This window comes from Hypanus sabinus, unplaced genomic scaffold, assembly GCF_030144855.1.
Source record: "Hypanus sabinus isolate sHypSab1 unplaced genomic scaffold, sHypSab1.hap1 scaffold_630, whole genome shotgun sequence".
Lineage (NCBI taxonomy): Eukaryota > Metazoa > Chordata > Chondrichthyes > Myliobatiformes > Dasyatidae > Hypanus > Hypanus sabinus.
In genome coordinates, this window is record NW_026781486.1 from 165,797 (window position 1) to 185,793 (window position 19,997).

Sequence of the window (19,997 nt, forward strand, 5' to 3'; positions counted from 1 at the left end):
TCTGGCTCGAGAAATCCCTCCTCATCCCTGTTGTAAAGGGACATACTTCTACTCCAAGGCTGTACCGTCTGGTCCCAAACTCCACCACCACAAAATACATCCTCTCTACTTCAACTCTATCTAGGTCTTTCAATAACCATAAGCTTTCAATGTCCTTCTTTTCTCTTTACCAGAGCTATCAAAAGTGAGATACCTTCCTCCAGATAATGGCCTTCCAAAAAACACTTGTCGTCCTGGTGTTTCTCCTGCTGCTTGTTAACACTGAGTTTTCCAAAGCTCAAATGACCGGACATTTTGAACACAGATTAAACAGTAATGCAGAGGGAATTTCTTCACAGGTAGGATTGTCTTACCTCCACTTCTTTAACAGTGTTCATTGTTGAAATTGCCTGCAATCCCAAAAATTGAACAGGTTCAGGAACTCAAGTTCAAATTCAATTTTCTTCACAGATATACAACCAAACGAAACAACATCCCTCTACAACGTGCTCCAACCACAGAACATTGATCGCACAAAGCACATAAAACTAAATATTGTCAAAAATAAGTGAATAAAATATAATTCACAATGCATGCAGTGTGCAGCACATTAAAAAAACAACTAACAGTAAAGAGCTCACTGTCTTGTGATGAGAGGTCGGGAGTGGCAGGGCATTCATTGGTTTTGTAACCTAATGAAAGAAGCTATTACCCAGTCTAGCAGTCATAGTCCTCAAGCTCCAGTACCTCCTTCCCGATGATTATAGGTCAAAGAGATTGGGAGATACGTGCAAGGGATCCTCAATGATGCTTTGGGCTTTGACTAAATCAAATGTGTCAGATCATTAATATTCCAAACAACATTTTATTTAAAGTCAAACATCTATTTTTTGATATAATGAACATACTGAAATGCAATAAAAAAACATTAATTTTTCCAAGTCAAATTGAGTTTATTCTTATTATCATAAATTCAGTGAGGTGCGGATTCAGTACCAAGGAAAATTTGCATGCAGCAACATCACAAAGATGAAGGGACAGACAGCACACAGAATATAGATTATGCATTAGCTCTTCCTTAAGTCATGCCATATGCAATAAAGTCGATTTGCCATCATGAGTATATATTTTCAGAAGTTAATGGGCTGGAATAGTAATGAATGGGAGATTGGTTTGACTAGACAAAATAGATGAATGTTACTTGAGGCAGGCATCCCCAACAGGGCTGAAAACAACGTCAATTACAATTTCCCACGAGAAGTTACTCACGGACAGTTATAGAAAATCGTGTTGGTCTTGCAATGGAAATGTTCCCATGATACTTCAGGGTTTATTCATCGAGAAGATACTTTGATTGATGCACAAGTGGGGTGGGAGGTGGACGGAAATTTTGGAAATATTTTCTGAGGAGCTGTCTGGTCAAATTAAATAGTGAGAACTGGTGCCGAATACTTTCCTGTGTTCAATGGTGGATGATGTTCACCAATGACGGACTGGGCCATATTTAGTACATATTACAGGCTTTTCCGTACAATGGCATTGATGCTTCCATATCAGGCCAAGATGAAACCAGTCAATAAACTCTCTAACAGACATCTGTAGAAATTTGTCAATGTTTCAGATAATAATTCAAATTTTGTCAAGCTTCCAAGAAAGCATAGCATTTTTGGTGACATTCCAAATCTCCTCAAATTCCTATTGAAATATAGCCGCCGTCACACCTTCTTTACAGCTGTATCAATATGTTGGGTCCAGGTTAGCTCCTCGGACATACTGGCCCCCAGGAGCTTTAAATGGCTCCCTCACTGCATTTCTGATCCCTCCATGAGGATTGGTGTGTGTCATTCACTCAACTATAATGTGTCATCTGTCCTCATACCCGAACTCTATATTCTCAAACCCGACCTCCGGAAAACACGGTGAGGAATTTTTCCATGGGCAAGAAAGTCAATGGTCTGAGATAACTGAGCTGCAAGTTGAATTCACAATTCTTTGTTTCTTGTCAATTCACAGGAAAATATGAGCGAAAGTCTGAGAAGCAGATTCCGACGACACAACAGGTGACTTTGTGGTTTGTTAGAAGTAAAGGTCTGTTAAGATCTATTAAGAACTGTGCATTCCAGTGATCCACCACTCTCTGAATAAAAAAAAAACCCTACGCCTCACATGCCCTTTGAACACACGCCTTCTCACTTTAAATGCCTGCCCTTTGATATTTGACATTTCAACCCCGGGAATCAGATACTCCCTGTCTACTCTATCTATGCCTCTTTTAAACTTATAAACCTTCATCGGAATTCCACACAGGATCTGGTGCTCCAGAGGAAACAACTCACCGTCCTTTCCAATTGTATCCAGTCTCAATTGTAAGCTAAGCTTTCGCTGAGGAAATACAGCTCCAGTAATATGATTTTTATTTCTGCATGTGTGTGTGTGGCAAATATCCATCGACATTTCCTGGTACATGCTTCAGAGCATCGACTGATGATAAGAGGATGTTCACCATGACACTGGAGTAAACTCTAGATGTCTCATTCTCCTGTGTAGTAAAGGACTTCAGTTTGCTGCATCCTACTGCAAGTTCTGAGTTATCATAATTCAAAAATGAGCAATGCTAAAAGTTCACGTGCAACGGTTGTATTTATATTTTCTGCCCATTACACTACTGGTGTTTTTGGCAGCAATAAAGGTCTTCCTTCTCTGGCTGTGTTCAGTGCTTCCTTCATCATGTCAGTGTTACGCCTGTGACAATAGACAATAGGTGCAGTAGACCATTCGGCCCTACAAGCCTGCACCGCCATTTTGAAATCATGGCAGATCAATTACTATCAATACCCTGTTCCTGCTTTGTCCCCATATCTCTTGATTCCCTTATCCATGATACCTATCTAGCTCCTTCTTGAAAGCATCCAGAGAATTGGCCTCCACTATCTTCCAAGGCAGTGCATTCCAGACCCCCACAACTCTCTGGGAGAAGAAGCTTTTCCTTAACTCTGTCCTAAATGACCTCCCCCTTATTCTCAAACCATGCCCTCTGGTACTGGACTCTCCCAGCATCTGGAACATATTTCCTGCCACTATCTAGTCCAATCTCTTAATAATCTTACATGCTTCAATCAGATCCCCTCTCAATCTCCTTAATTCCAGCGTGTACAAGCCCAGTCTCTCTAACCACTCTGCGTAAGACAGTCCAGACACCCCAGGAATTAACCTCGTGAATCTACGCTGCACTTCCTCTACAGCCAGGATGTCCTTCCTTAACCCTGAAGACCAAAACTGTACACAATACTCCAGGTGAGATCTCATCAGGGCTCTGTACAAATGCAGAAGGATTTCCTTGCTCTTGTACTCAATTCCCTTTGCAATAAAGGCCAACATTCCATTAGCCTTCTTCACTGCCTGCTGCACTTGCTCATTCACCTTCAGTGACTGATGAACAAGGACTCCGAGATCTCATTTTATTGCTCCATTACCCAACTCTAAACCGTTCAGATAATAATCTACCTTCCTGTTCTTACTCCCAAAGTGGATAACCTCACACTTATTCACATTAAACGCCATCTGCCTAGTATCTGCCCACTCAGCCAGCCTATCTAAGTCACCCTGAATTCTCCCAGCATCCTCATCACATGTCGTACTGCCATCCAGCTTAGTATCATCAGCAAATTTGCTGATGTTATTTTTTATGCCTTCATCCAAATCATTAACGTAAGTGGTAAACAGCTGTGGTCCCAATACCGAGCCCTGTGGCACCCCACTAGTCACCACCTGCCATTCCGAGAAACACCCATTCACACCTACCCTTTGCTTTCTATCTGCCAACCAGTGTTCTATCCATGTAAATGCCTTCCCCCCGATGCCATGACTTTTGATTTTACCCACCAATCTTCTATGTGGGACCTTATCAAATGCCTTCTGAAAATCAAGGTACACTACATCCACTGCATCTCCCCCGCCTAACTTCCTGGTTACTTCCTCGAAAAACTCCAACAGATTAGTCAAGCATGATTCACCCTTGGTAAATCCATGCTGGATCGGGCCAATCCTATCACTCCTATCTAGATATGCCACTATTTCATCCTTAATAATGGACTCCAGCATTTTTCCCACCACCGATGTCAGGCTGACAGGTCGATAGTTCTCTGTTTTCTCCCTCTTCATTTTTGAGAATTGCAAGATCGCTATTAAGTCAGGGTAGGAGACCCAGGAAATGAGAGAGAGAAGTTTGGAATGTCCTGGCCCCCAGCGATACAAAGCCACGGAAAAGGTCATTGTTTCTTGGAGGCGGAATTGTGTATTGAGTACTCTGCTTCATGGAAGCCCTCAGGCAACGTGGGCAGGTTAGGGGATGGCATCATTCCACCCTGAGTGACATCTGAGACCCTATGAGTGGGGATAAAAGAGGGTCTGGGGAACAGCTCCTTGAGACGCACCAGAAGAAAGGCTAGAACTCCTGTAACAGCGTAATAGTGAAAGCCGGCAGAAAAGCCCACGTAGAAATATAGAAATATAAAACCATAAATAATTAAATAATAATAAATTATGCCAAGTGGAAGTAATCAGTGATTCATAGTCATTTTATTCGTGACAACATTAATTCGTTATCTGCTAAGCACTGTTTCTGAGTTTAGTCTATTCATTTACTATATTAATAATTCACATGTCAAGACAAGACAAGGTAAAGGAGCAGAAGTAGGCCATTCGGCCCCTTGAGTCTGCTCCGCCACTTCACCATGAAGTTAAGTATTCTCCCATCTCCAATTTCCGACTTTTTCCCCATATTCCTTGATACCCTGACTAATTAGATTCCCATCAATCTCCTCCTTAAACACCCTCAATTATTGGGCCTCCACACTGCATGTGGCAGCGAATTCCATAATTCCACGACCATGATGCCTCAAACAGAATTACAGGACAATGAGTTCCAATCAATTTGCAATCAATGCCCACATTACACAATAATCCGTTTTGCTTTGGTATCATACTACAAACTTTCTCAATGTTTCTGTTGACATGTCACTCATTAAGTGAATACCAAATCGTCAGTCCTGTTGTAGTGATTTGAACTGCTTTGTAATTTAATTAAAATTGTCATTTGATAACGTATATTGATAACTTTCAACAAAAGTAATCAGTCTATAATATTAGCTAAGCAGAGTCTGCTGTGTCACATATCGGGGAATGTTTCTGTTCTCTTGATAAAACTAGATCTATGTAAAGGCAACAAAGGAGCACATTATGAACTTTAATTAATATTGTATAATACAATAGTTGTATCTAGTCTCAATTGTAAGCCAAGCTGACACTGAGGAAATACAGCTCCAGAAATAATATTTTTATTTCTGCAAGGAGTATGTGTGTGTGGCAAATATCAAGCAGCATTTTTTGGTGCATGATTCAGAGCACACGACTGATGATAAGAGGATGTTCACCACGACATTGGAGTAAATTCCAGATGTCTCTTTCTTCTGTGCAGTAAAGGAATTAAATTTTCTGCATCCTACTATAAGTTCTGAGTTATCATAATTCGAAAACAAACAATGCTGAAAGACAAATGCAACTGTTCTATTTATATTTTCTGCCCATTACACTACCGGTGTTTTTGGCAGCAATAAAGGTCTTCCTCTCTGGTTGTGTCCAGGGCTTCCTTCATCATGTCAGTACTTCCACTTAGTTTTCTCTACTGTCTAGTATGCATTTCATGTGGAGACTCAGGAATACAGTTACACTCAGATGTAGAATTATTCTTTATTGCTTTTCCAGACCAGTTTTGATTTACCAGTCTGAATTTTTATTGCTGAACTGAAACCCTGAACGGGCAGGACCCATGGACATCTCTTCGCCTGGCCTCTACTTATTGACCTGTTAGGTATGGCTGATACTACCAAGAGCTAAAGCAGAAGGCCCTGACTCCAGACAACATAGAACTCAGTGTCATTGAGGCACATGGTCCTTCAAACCTGATGACATGTCTGTGGTCTTCTTGCTGCCCTTTATTTATTGCCATCCCTTATTTCAAGCATTGGCACAATTTAACATTCATCATAATCCACTTCCTCTTGTTCCAAACCTTTATGTGTCAGGTTTTTTTTTATCCTATTCAATATTAATCATTTGTTGTATTCCAGGTTTTAAGGTACTATGCTTTCAGTAACAAATGAATATTTCTGAACTTGTGTTGTAGATGGCGAGCTGCCCAAAAGGAACGAGCACTCCCAGCAATGATCCATCGGAAGGAATTCAGTCTGCCAGAAACTTCAGTCAGACAGACAGACTGAACGACATACTTTATGGATCCCGAAGGAAATTGGGTCTCGTTACATTCATACTAAGCAGGAATTGTGTAGAAATATAGCAATATTTAACCAGAAATAATTAAATAATTATAAATTATGCCAAGTAGAAATAATCAGTGATTCATAGTCACTTTATTTGTGACAACATTAATTCGTCATGAGCTAAGTACTGTCTCTGTTATAGTCTATTCGTTTACTCTATTAATAATTCATATTACATTCGACCCATTGAGTCTGCTCTGCCACTCCACCATGAGCTGAACTATTCTCCCATCTAGATCCAATTTTCGACTTTTTCCCCATATCCCTTGATACACTGACTAATTAGATACCTATCAATCTCCTCCTTAAGCACCTTCAATGATTGGGCCTCCACACTGTATGTGGCAACGAATTCCATAATTCCTCCACCATCTGGCTAAAAATATGTACCTTTTGCGATAATTTGATGAGAATGCCAGCAGGATAGATAAAGGGGATGCAGTGTATTTTGTATATCTGGGCGTTAAGAGGTCCTTTGACACAAGTGCCACACAGAAGGCTGCGCATTTAATTAAGAGCCCATGGTATTACAAGAATGTTACTAACATGGGTAGTACATTGGCTGATTGGTAGGAGGCAGCGAGTGGGAATAAATGGATCCTGTTCTGGTTGGCTGCCAGTGGCTAGTGGTGATCCGCAGGGTTCCTATGGGGCCACTTACTTTTATGCTGTATATGATGACTTAGATGAAGGAATAGATGGCTTTCCTGCCAGGTTTGCAGATATTAGGAATATTGGTGGAGGGACATGAAATGTTGAGGAAACAGATATTATAGAAACATAGAAACACGGAACTACTGCACAATACAGGCCCTCCAGCCTACAAAGCTGTGCCGAACATGTCCTTACCTTAGAAATTTTGCATTATGCCGATGACCTTTTGCTTTATATTCCTAATGTTGAGACTTTATTAGCTATCGTACATTCTTTTGTCTCCAGTTTTAGTCAGTATTCAGGATAAGAGTGAACTTATTCTATTGAATCATTTAGTATCAATTAATACTAACCTTCCTTTTAAAATTGTAAGAAATAAACTTACTTATTTGGATGGAACAATTACTAAGAACCATAAATAGTTATTTAAAGAAAATTTGGGCCTGGGACCCCAAGAGCCCTCTGATCCTCCTCACTGCCAAGAGTCTAGGCATTAACTCTACATTCTGCCATCATATTTGACCTACCAAAATGAACCAGGCCACACTTATCTGGGTTGAACTCCATCTACCATTTCTCAGCCCAGTTTTGCATCTTATTAATGCCTCATCTCATTAAATTACCTCGTCTCAGTCATTTATAAAAATCACGAAGAGTTGGAGTCCCAGAATAGATCCCTGAGGCACAACACTGGACTCTGGCCTCCATGCAGAATATGACCCGTCTCCAAGCACATTTTGCCTTCTTGGGGTAAGTCAGTTCAGCATCCACAAAGCAGTGTCTCCTTGGATCCCATGTATCCTTACTTTCTCATGGGGTTGAGGAGGAGATAAAACAAAGGATCATCAGTGATTGAATGGCAGAGCTGATTCAATGGGCCAGATTATCTCATTCTGCTCTTATGTCATATGGTCTTAAATAAGTACGTCTAAAATTATTTATTTATAATAATTTTGTGTTTAATGGGGACAATCTCAAGAGCACAGATATTAGGTATGGTGAATAAATGTTGCCAATATCAGTAGTAACCACTTCCAGTCTTACAATAAATGCTAATGAAGAACACATTGTTTGTATGCTTCATTGATTGTTAATTATTATTACAAGTGTTGCACTATTTCACATTTCTTTAACACACATTATACAGTATTGAACTTCTATTGGCTGGAACTTTTGGTAGTGACACTAAGTTTCTGACCTTGTGCTGTTGATCAGATTTAACCCAGATGCTCACTGTAACTTGCGGAGAAGATATTCCTGATGTCACTTTCAGGGTCTATGGTGCAGCTGTCTGAAAAAAATGAACAGCACAAATGTCATTATTGTAATCGACATACGGCAACATACATCATCTCCAATATCTATATGATTTTCACTCCAATGGAAGAACTGCAGGAACGAGACTGCAGGATTTTCTGGGATTTGAAATCAGATGGTGTCATTCTCGTAAATGCTTATGTAGTGTTCTCGCACAGCTGTAAAATAACTCTGAACTAAACACCAAGCATAAACCAATCAATGAGGCGGTCCCAGTAAGATTAACCATTTAATGTTCACTCTTCCACATTAAGGTATGGTGAAAACTGTTGATAAAACAATACAAAAAACATACTGTATTTGTTTCCTTCTTGACATCACATTTACATCATAAACACTTGCAAAAGTAAAACGACAACAACAATCTTACATTGAAGTGCAACATACAGTCAGAATCTACCCATGCCATTGACTGGCTTTAAATACATTTCAACACAAACTATCCGCAACGCTTTAAATAACAAAAAACATAAACTTTATCAATCATCATTACTTTTAACAGAATCAGCGTTAACATTTTTAATTCAACATATCGATTATCTCATGAACTTAGGGCGTTGATTCACTAATGTTTCTCGTACGTAGAAAGAAAACTTTTCTCGCGCTGATACTGTACACATAAGCCCCCTCCTTCCTGTTTCTCCAAACCGGTATTCTCCCACAACACACGGCGAAACCGGGAGTGACGTCATCGCATGCCGCTATATATCACAGAAAACGAATTTACTTTAAACAACCTTAACTTTAACTAGAAAATGATAACAAACAAATTACTAAAGCAAAAGTATAATAAACTAAACAAATGCCTTAAAGGCAACACAGCTTAAGATCTCAAATGACTGCTCCGAAGATAAAATAATTGGTTATTTGGGGAAAGAAACAAGTATATATAATAAAGTTATTACGAACTCCGTGGAGCATGTGGGGATCTTCAGATATACAGGCACTCTCGCTTTCTTTCTTTTTTTTCATTTTCTTTTTTTCTGTAGGGTTGTTAGAGGGGAGGGGCTAAGGGTATATTTGTTTTTCTTTCTGTAATTATTTGAAAACGCAATAAAAACGTTTTAAAAAGAGGATCATTAAAAAAGGTCATTTAGTACAGAGTTATGGAAAAACTTCTTCTCCAAGAGAGTTGTGGGGGTCTGGAATGCACTGCCTCGGAAGGTAGTGGAGGCTTTCAAGGAGCTAAATAGGTATCTTATGGATAGGGGAATCAAGGGATTAGGGGACAAGGCAGGAACAGGGTATTGATAGTAATTGATCAGGCATGATCTCAAAATGGCGGTGCAGGCTCGAAGGGCTGAATGGTCTACTTCTACACCTATTGTCTATTGTCACAGGCGTAACACTGACATGATGAAGGAAGCCCTGAACACAGCCAAAGAAGGAAGACCTTTATTGCTGCCAAAACACCAGTAGTGTAATGGGCAGAAAATTTAAATAAAACAGTTGCACCTGAACTTTTAGCATTGCTCATTTTCGAATTATGATAACTCAGAACCTGCAGTAGGATGCAGCAAATTGAAGTCCTTTACTATACAGGAGAAGGAGACATCTGGAGTTTACTCCAGTGTCATGGTGAGCATCCTCTTATCATCAGTCGATGCTCTGAAGCATGTACCAGGAAATGTCGACGGATATTTGCCACACACACACATGCTCCTTGTAGAAATAAAAATCATATTTCTGGAGCTGTATTTCCACAGCGTCAGTCTGGCTTACAATTGAGACTGGATACAATTGGAAAGGACGGTGAGTTGTTTCCTCTGGAGCACCATAGCCTGAGGGGAATTCCGATGAAGATTTATAAGTTTAAAAGAGGCATAGATAGAGTAGACAGGGAGTATCTGATTCCCGGGGTTGAAATGTCAAATACCAAAGGGCAGGCATTTACAGTGAGAAGGCGTGTGTTCAAAGGGCATGTGATGGGTAGGGTTTTATTTATTCAGAGAGTGGTGGATCACTGGAATGCACAGTTCTTAATAGATCTTAACAGACCTTTACTTCTAACAAACCACAAAGTCACCTATTGTGTCGTGGGAATCTGATTCTCAGACTTTCGCTCATATTTGAATTGACAATTAACAAAGAATTGTGAAGTCAACTTGCTGCTCAGTTATCTCAGACCATTGACTTTTTGCCCATGGAAGAATTCCTCAACGTGTTTTCCGGAGTTCGGGTATGAGGACAGATGACACATAATAGTTGAGTGAATGACACACACTGATCCTCATGGAGGAATCAGAAATGCAGTGAGGGAGCTATTTTAAGATCCTGGGTGCCAGTATGTCCGAGAGCTAACCTGGACCCAAAATATTGATACAGCTGTAAAGAAGGTGTGACGGCGGCTATATTTCAATAGGAATTTGAGGAGATTTGGAATGTCACCAAAAACGCTATGCTTTCTTGGAAGCTTGACAAAATTTGAATTATTATCTGAAACGTTGATTAATTTCTACAGATGTCTGTTAGAGAGTTTATTGACGAGTTTCATCTTGGCCTGATATGGAAGCATCAATGCCATTGTACGGAAAAGCCTGTAATAAGTACTAAATATGGCCCAGTCCGTCATTGGTGAACCTCACCCACCATTGAATACAGGAAAGTATTCGGCACCAGTTCTCACTATTTAGTTTGACCAGTCAGCTCCTCAGAAAATATTTCCAAAATATTACCCCGTCCACCTCCCACCCCTCTTGTGCATCAATCAAAGTATCTTCTCGGTGAATAAACCCTGAACTATCATGGGAACATTTCCATTACAAGACCTACACGATTTTGTATAACTGTCCGTGAGTAACGTCTCGTGGGAAATCGTAATTGACAATGTTTTCAGCACTCTTGGGGATGCCTGCCTCAAGTGACATTCATCTATTTTGTCTAGTCAAACCAATCTCCCATTCATTACTATTCCAGCCAATTAACTTCTGAAAATATATACTCATGATGGCAAATCGACTTTATTGCATATGACATGACTTAAGGTAGACCTAATGCATAATCTATATTCTGTGTGCTGTCTGTCCCTTCATCTTTGTGATGTTGCTGCATGCAAATTTTCCTTGGTACTGAATCCGTACCTCACTCAACTTATGATAATAAGAATAAACTCAATTTGACTTGGAAAAATTAATGTTTTTTTATTGCATTTCAGTATGTTCATTATATCAAAAAATAGATGTTTGACTTTAAATAAAATGTTGTTTGGAATATTAATGATCTGACACATTTGATTTAGTCAAAGCCCAAAGCATCATTGAGGATCCCTGGCACATATCTCCCAATCTCTTTGACCTATAATCATCGGGAAGGAGGCACTGGAGCTTGAGGACTATGACTGCTAGACTGGGTAATAGGCTTCTTCCATTAGGTTACAAAACCAATGAATGCCCTGCCACAACCGACCTCTCATCACAGGACAGTGAGCTCTCTACTGTTAGTTGTTTTTTTAATGTGCTGCACACTGCATGCATTGTGAGTTATATTTTATGCACTTATTTTTGACAATATTTAGTTTTACGTGCTTTGTGCGATCAATGATCTGTGGTTGGAGCAAGTTGCAGAGGAATGTTGTTTCGTTTGGTTAAAGAAGTGGAGCTAAGACAATCCTACCTGTGAAGAAATTCCCTCTGCATTACCATTTAATCTGATATCAAGTCGTCTGACCCCTCGGGCTTTGGAAAACTCAGTGTTAACAATCAGCAGGAGAAACACCAGGACGACAAGAGTTTTTTGGAAGGCAATTATCTGGAGGAAGAAATCTCACTTTTGATAGCTCTGGTAAAGAGAAAAGAAGGACATTGAAAGCTTATGGATATTGGAAGACCTAAATAGAGTCGAAGTAGAGAGGATGTACTTTGTGGTGGGGGAGTTTGGGACCAGACGGTACAGCCTTGGAGTAGAAGTATGTCCCTTTACAACAGGAATGAGGAGGAATTTCTTGAGCCAGAAGGTGGTGAATCTGTGGAATTGCTTGCCACAGACAGCTGTTAAGCTATGTAATTGGGGATGGGTAAAGCGGAGGTTGATAGATTATTCATTAATATGTTTGTGATAGGTTCCGCAGCAGGGGAAGCAAATGGGGTTGAGAGGGATAATAAATCATCCAAAATGGAATGATGGGCAGACCCGTTGGTTCTAAATGGCCTAATTCTGCTCCTATGACTTTTGGAAACTACAAATTGAGAGGGAGGATATTTCAGAAAACTGAGAATACAGGTAAAATGAATACAGACATACTACTATATGACAAGAATGACTTATCTTTGGATAGCTGGGACAGTAAATCAGATCAGTTTTAAAGGCCATACTGTATTTTTCTAGTTTAAGTTGTGTGTGTTCAACAATGGGCTATAGTATATCTGTGCTGAATTCGGTTCCCACATATTGTTTTGTACAATCAGACACTGTCACTGAAGGTAATAGATTATCTGCAGAAGTACAGACTCTGGTAGCCTTGAAGACAACTTTAGGACACCTTTCAATTGTAGATAGAATAATATTAAATTTACTATTCTCTTCTTTAATCACAGAGAGTATGAATTGAGATTCCATTCAGTATGAGCTGCAAGTTCCTGTACTGCTGCCTTTGCTGAGCTGATTGTTTTCCATTTCCCTAAAGTTGTTTCTATGCTGAGTTCTTAACAGTGTCAAGAGTGACAAGGTGGTGTGATTATTTCCTTGAGGCTATAGCGTGGGTTTGAGGTCCAATCGAGTGAACAGTTCAAATTCTAGGATGCTATTTCAATGTCATCCTGAATGAATCCAGGCAGATATGTTAAAGCCTTTTGAGTGATTTCCATATAACTTGGAAAAGATGGGCAAGTTCTCCCTGGTTTTGAGTCATTTTCCTTTCTATCAGGGCATAACATTGCTGCATGTGTGAGGTTGGTTGCTGTGTTTCCAATTTATCAGAAACTCTACTTCTAAAATACCTCAATGACAGAGAAATGGTTCAGGACAGCCCAAGCAGAGCATAGTACTTTCAGTGACCACTTTATTAGGAACACCCGTACATCCCATTACACTTGTTAGTGCCGATATCTCATCATCCAATATTGTCGATGAAACTTAATGCATAAAAGCATGCAAGAATGGTCAAGAGATTCATTTGTTGTTGAGACCAAACATCACCATGGGAGAGAAATGAGATCTTAGTGACTTTGACCATGGATTGATCATTTGTACCAGGCAAGGTGGATTGAGAATATCAGAGCCTTCAGCGACTTTCATGTACAAGAGTTTAAAGTGTTTAAAGATAAGTCATTTGATCATTGGCAGTTCTATCAGTGAAAACGTTTGTTTCTGTGATATGTCAGACTGTTTAAGCTGACAGAAAGGTGCTATTAAGTTACCACATGTTAAATCAATGGTGTGCAGAAGAACATCTCATGAACATGGAAAGACGAAACTAATTTAACGTCATTGCTGCTTGTGTGGTTTAAGATCCAAAATGTCTAATGATATTGTGAGAGATTTAAAATACTAAATGGAATCTTTACCTTGAGTTTAGAAATAGCAAATTGTAAATCGCAAAGGATTTAACCAACAGCTACAAGGTAACTGTCAAATGGGTCAGTTTGCTATGAAAATAATTTGAGAACTAAGGAGAACATAGAACAATGAAGAGTACAGCACAACAGCAGGCCATGAGGGCCACAATGTTGTGATGAACTAGCTATAAAGCAAATCAAAAACACCCAAACACTAATCCTTCCCCTATACCATGTCCATACCCTCCATCTTCCTGCAATCCTCTCTCAGATCACCCCTCAGCCTTTGGAGCTCCAGTGGAAACAACATTTTATTACGCCTCCTGTGATAGCACACTCCCTCTAAATGAAGCAGCATCCTGGTAAACATATTCTTCACCCTCTCCAAAGCCTCCACATCCTTCCAAGTGTGGGGCGACCAGTACTGTATGCAGTCATCCAGATGTGGCCCAACGAGAGTCTTACAAAGTAGGAACATGACTATTGAGCTAAATGCTTCGAATAATAAATGCAAGCATGTTGTAAGCCTATTTCTAAACAACATACCAACTTGTGTAGCTACTTACAATTAGCAATGAACTAGGATGCCATGATCTCTCTGCTCAGCAACACCAAAGGACCTTGCCCATAACAGTGTTCTGTCTTGCGTTTGCCTTACTGAGGTGCAATTTGTCACATTTATCTGGGTCAAATTCCATTTGCCATTTCCCAGCCTATATCTGCAATTGATCTACATTTTGCTGTATTTATTGCCAGTTCTCCACACTATCCACAGCTCCATCAATTGTTTCTTCATCTGCCAATTTACCAATGAAGCCATCTACATTTAATGCTTGACAATAATTATTTCAGAAAGACTCAGAAAAATCAGATATACCTGTAACAAAGAAATGGAAGTTGCTTTCTTTGAGCTGGTGTATCAGATTTAGGTGGTTGTCCCCTATATATTGAGATTCAGGGAGGGGAGGAACCTGAAGTGGAGTATTTTGCAATGGCGCAAATAGTTTCTATTTGGATAGACATGTTTGTGAAGAGTAATCAATGCACTGTGACTATGAACAATCAGTTCATATCTGAGTGTATTCAAATGGGGATTTTATATCCTCACTGTGCCTGAAGATGAAATCCACATATTTACAAATCAAAGGAGAAGTAAGAAGTAAGAAGTAATGTTTTCTTTTCTTCTTGACCAGCCTTTGTACACCAGAGTTTCTGCACACTACCATCACTTCCGTGTCTCATGGGAACGTAACTGTTGCAGAACTTCACTCAAGTATTCCCTGAACATTTGCCACACTACCGTACTTTTCCTTGAGAGCATTTGTTTCCAAATTCCTGCCTGATAGCCTCATAATTCCCCTTATTCCAATTAAATTCTTTTCTAACTTGTCTGCTCCGAATATCTCTCCAATGATATTGTAAAGGAGATAGGATTATATTCACTATCTCCAAAATGCTCTCCCACTGAGAGATCTGACACCTGACCAAGTTCATTTCCCAATACCAAATCAAGTGCAGCCTCTCCTTTTGTAGGCTTAACTACGTATTGTGTCATGAAGCCTTCCAGAACACACCTAACAAACTCCACCTCATAAAAACCCTTGCTCTAGAGAGATGCTAATCTATATTTGGCAAATTAAAATTTCCCATCATGACAACTCTGTTATTCTTACACCTTTCCGGAATCTCTTTCCCTATCTGCTCCTCGATATTGCTGGTAATATAGGCTCTCCCCTTTTCTGTTCACCTTTTTGGGGGATTTTCACTGATTTTGAAGGGCCGTGCCTCACACAGCCAGACTGTTGCAATACAATACTCTCCTCTGAGGTATGAGCAGAATGGTGGGTAAATATTCGATGGAGCAGAAACAAGTGGGGTCAGCAAAAAGGAGGCTCTAGATGTGATGGAGGCTCGAGTTGATGGGGAGTAGAAAGAGGGAACCAGAGCAGGAGGATGAGGCTACAAATGAAAGTTCAGCAACATCTGGAAACTGATTGACTGAAAAAAAAGAGGTTTATGCTTGCAAAATGCTGGCGGGTCTCAGTAGCCCCAGCAGCATCTATGCAGAGGAATAAACCGTGAATATTATGGGCCCAAACACTTCATCCTACCTAGACTGTTTATTTCTCTGCTGAGATGCTGCCCGACTTGCTGAGCTCCTGCAGTACTTTGTGTGTTACTTTGCAGTTTATTCTCAGCATCTGCCGAACCTCGAGTTTCATATCTGCAGTGGGACTTTGACAGTTGTCATACAGAATGCCTGTTGACATTGAGTAATAAAGAGGAGAAAATCTGCAGTTATTGAAATCCAAGAACACACAAAATGCTAGAGAAACTCTGCAGGCCAGGCAGCATCTGTGGATAAAGTACAGTTTACATTTTGGGCCAAGATTCTTCAGTAGGACTGGGGAACAAACAATGAGGAGTAAATTTAAAGGTGGGGGAGGGGGAGAGAAACACAAAGTGATAACTGGAACTGGGAGAGGGAGAGATGAAGTAAGGAGCTGGGAAGTTCATTGGTAAAAGACCTACAGGGCTGGGGAAGGGCAAGTCTGATAGGAGAGAACAGAAGTCCGTGGAAGAAAGAAAAGTGGGGTTGGGAGAAACACCCGAGGGAGGTGATGGGCAGGCGACAAGAGGGAAAAGTGGATGGGGATTGATGAGGGAGGGGAGGCATGACCGGAAGATCAAGAAATCGATGTTCATGCCATCAGATTGGAGGCTGACCAGCAAGAATACAAGGTGTTGTTCCTCCTACCTGAGTGTGGCCTCATCGCGACAATATAGGAGGCGATGGATTGACATTTCCACTGACTATATTGTTTCTGGAAGCTTGCTGTGTTGAAGTAGATGCTGAGATTTCTGCGTAAAAAACATTAAAAAAAAAAAAAAAAACATTGACTGCTTTTGGGACATGTGCTGTTGAACCAGCAGTTGTCCCCTCAAACTAATCCAGTATATTAACAACAACATGTCCCCTCCCTTTTCCAAAATATAATTCAACCACTCTAATACCATATATCCCATATGTTTACACAAATGGGAAATCAGTAATATTGGTCTATAACTAGGAGGATCCAACAGCGGTTTACCAGGATCCTGAATAGACACTACAATTGCAATTTTCCATGAGGAAGGAAGATGGCCTGAATGCCAAATAGGATTCAAAAATGTAATATTATCTCCAAAGAGCTCGGGCCATACGTTTAAACATGCAATAACTTATATCATCCTTTCCTGGAGCCGTCAGCCCTGTATTAATAATCATTTTCCTAAATTCACACAAATAAAACTCTACATCACTGTCATTGCTACAGCAGGTTTCCAACACGTCTGGGTATTCACTTAACAGCTTATCCCTACATTGTTTAGTCTCTTCATTATTTTGATTATGAGTTACAGCAAATGACCAAGCCAGTAACTAAACCCTCTCAGTTTCAGTCACAATTGTATCACCTTCTTTAATCAATACTGGGAACCCTATGAATCCCTCACACCCATTTTCTTAATCATTCCCCTAACTCCTCCAAGTTTAATAGTCCTTCGAATTCTAGCACAATATGACCTCTAGTAAATATTTTTCACAACCTTCATTACTTTCCTCACCACGGCCTGTGACCTGTTACACTTAATAAGATCACGCGGACAGTGATACTTCTTAACTTTCCAAAATGCCACATTTTTCTCAATAATTGCCTCGGCACACTCCTCCGTCCACCATGGTACAGCTTTTCTCCTATTAATGCACTTTTTAATATGAGTCTCTTCCAGCAAATTTGAGGAATAACGTGACAACCTTTCTTTGCAGAAATCGACATCATGCTCTCCATTCCATCCACACAGATGTTCCATTCATCACATAAAACATTAAAACTTCTCCAATTTGCTTTACCGAAATTCCACCTCCTCAAAGTGGCATCTTGGTCTAAACCCAGGCTTATAAATAGAGGAAAATGATCACTCCCCAATGTTTCATCTCCCATGACATACCACTCACTCACTGCAGCATGAATGTTTGAAACCAAAGTTAAATTTACAGCAATTTCAGAACTATTATGAACATTAAATCTCATAACTCTCCCACCAGTTAGACACAGTGAAATATCTAAAACTCTTCTGCAATCAAACCAGCACCATCATTCTGAGAACAAGCCCACAGTGAAGTCTATGCATTAAAATCCCCAACCATACAACCCTTAGTGAGCTGGAGCTACATATACTCTCCAAGACATCAATCGAAAGCTTTCCACCATGGTTATAATAATATACCTCTTTAATGTCGCTCCCTGTTGAATCAAATACTTCTACAAGTGTCTCATACATTTCATTCACATCCACAACTGTATGCCTTCTCCCTTTCTGTATAAAATGTGCAATAGCACCTTCTCTACCAAATAATCTATCACGCGTAATTACAATATAATCCTGGAAGGAAGAATTTAAATGTGGGAAACTAGGTTTCCTGAATACATACAACGTCAGATAGATTTGATAATTCTGAAATAAACTTGGAGTCTTGACCTTGAAAAATTCTGGCTTCCGGAAATATGCGTATTCTCCCTTCATATACAGTCTGGAGAAATGTAGCGGGACGTTTATGATTGGTGAAACAGATTTAAACTAAGTGTAGTTAATATTGCCACGGTGTCTGAAGATTTAGTTCACTGATTTCTTTCAATTGATAAATGTTAGCGGACGGTCATTGTGTAAACTCACGTCAGTTTACCAGCGGATGGCCCTTCAGAAAGTGGAGCTTTAACAAATACAGTGTGAACAAACCGTGAGTGTTCAGCTCTCGTGTTGGAATGGGGTTAAGAGAAGTAACCAAAATGGGACAAAACTCAAAGAACCGCATTCTCCACGGTAATTAAAACAGAAGCAACAATTAGTGTCTTCTTCAGAGAAACCTGATGACCGAGAGGAAATGACAGGGAAGGGGTGCGTCACGATTCCGTGCCTGTGCAGAACGCAGGAATGCAACAGAGAAATCGGGATTCTGCTGAATAGTGGACAGCAATTTCTGAGTAACGGAGATAAGATTCTGAATGAGCGCATCATAAAGCAATTTTCAAACTTACCTCAAGTCCATGTCGCAATATTCTTTTAATGAAACCGTGAGTGGCTCTTAAAAGATCCTTTGATTTTCCCGTTTGTTTTGTCAGTAAACTTGTCTTCAGTTGGAGCTGGTGTACTTGGTCACCGCCATTGTCCCTTCGGACACGGCGTGTTTAGCCAGCTCCCCGGGCAGCAGCAGGCGCACGGCTGGATCTCCCGGGAGCTGATGGTGGACCGCTTGTTGTAGTCGGCCAGGCGGTAAGCCCCACCCGCGATGCGCTCGAAGATATCGTTCACGAATGAATTCATGATGCTCATGGCCTTGGAGGAGATGCCGGTGTCGGGGTGAACCTGCTTCATCACTTTGTAACTCTCCTTCCTCGACCTCTTGCGCTTCTTGCCAGACTTGCTCGCCGGTTTGGACGGAGCTTTCTTGGCGCCCTTCTTGGGAGCGGGTTTCGGTGGATCAGGCACTTCCCCGTCGGTTTCAAACACAATAATAATCAGAAACTGTTCGGAGCCCGGACTAAATGGGCAGCGCACAAAATGGTATGTTAATTAGAATGGCGACGCTGAGCATTCCGATTGGCTGCTTGGAGAAAGGAATCACCAAGCGGAACGCTGGGGGATGGGAAGCGGCACCAATGTGTGACGGTTCGCGCTGCGTTTAATACAGGAGGAAGGACAGAGGGCAGAGACAGGCGGGGGTGCGGGCTGCAATTGAAAAGGGAAACGCAAATTTAAAAGCAGTACGAAAATAAAATTAGATGAAATATTGTAAAATTAAACACGAAGACGTTCAGTTCATGACACAGGGCAGCAGGAGAGCGAAGGAGAGATTTGGACATTTCAAAGTAAAGTTCAAATCGAGTTTATTTATGCACACAGGTGAAAGGAACAACGGATTTGTAGCAGCATCACAGACACATTTCATCTGACACAACATTGACAAGAAACACTGGAATTAAATATAAATTATACCAACATATTCAAATAGACAGAGGACTATCAGAACAAAATCAAAATAACAAAGAGATTATGCGGGCAGTCGGAGAATCACCCCTTTTGTGTTTCTTCATCTCGTCACTCTCGATTCAGTGTCACGCTACGCTGCCACATTGATCCGGCACATGCCTTCATCCACCAGGTCCAACACTTGCCT

The 19,997-nt window shown here is 40.5% G+C and overlaps 1 long non-coding RNA gene across 1 annotated transcript in view; it reads left to right on the forward strand.

Moving 5' to 3' along the window:
• The window catches only part of LOC132389697 (uncharacterized), a 34,261-nt gene extending 26,849 nt beyond the window's left edge, over positions 1-7,412 (forward strand). Inside the window, exons 2-4 of the long non-coding RNA XR_009510644.1 lie at positions 174-338; positions 1,993-2,039; positions 6,164-7,412. This is a non-coding gene — a long non-coding RNA (uncharacterized LOC132389697). The remainder of the gene's footprint in view (positions 1-173; positions 339-1,992; positions 2,040-6,163) is intronic.
• Positions 7,413-19,997: the final 12,585 nt, after the last annotated feature.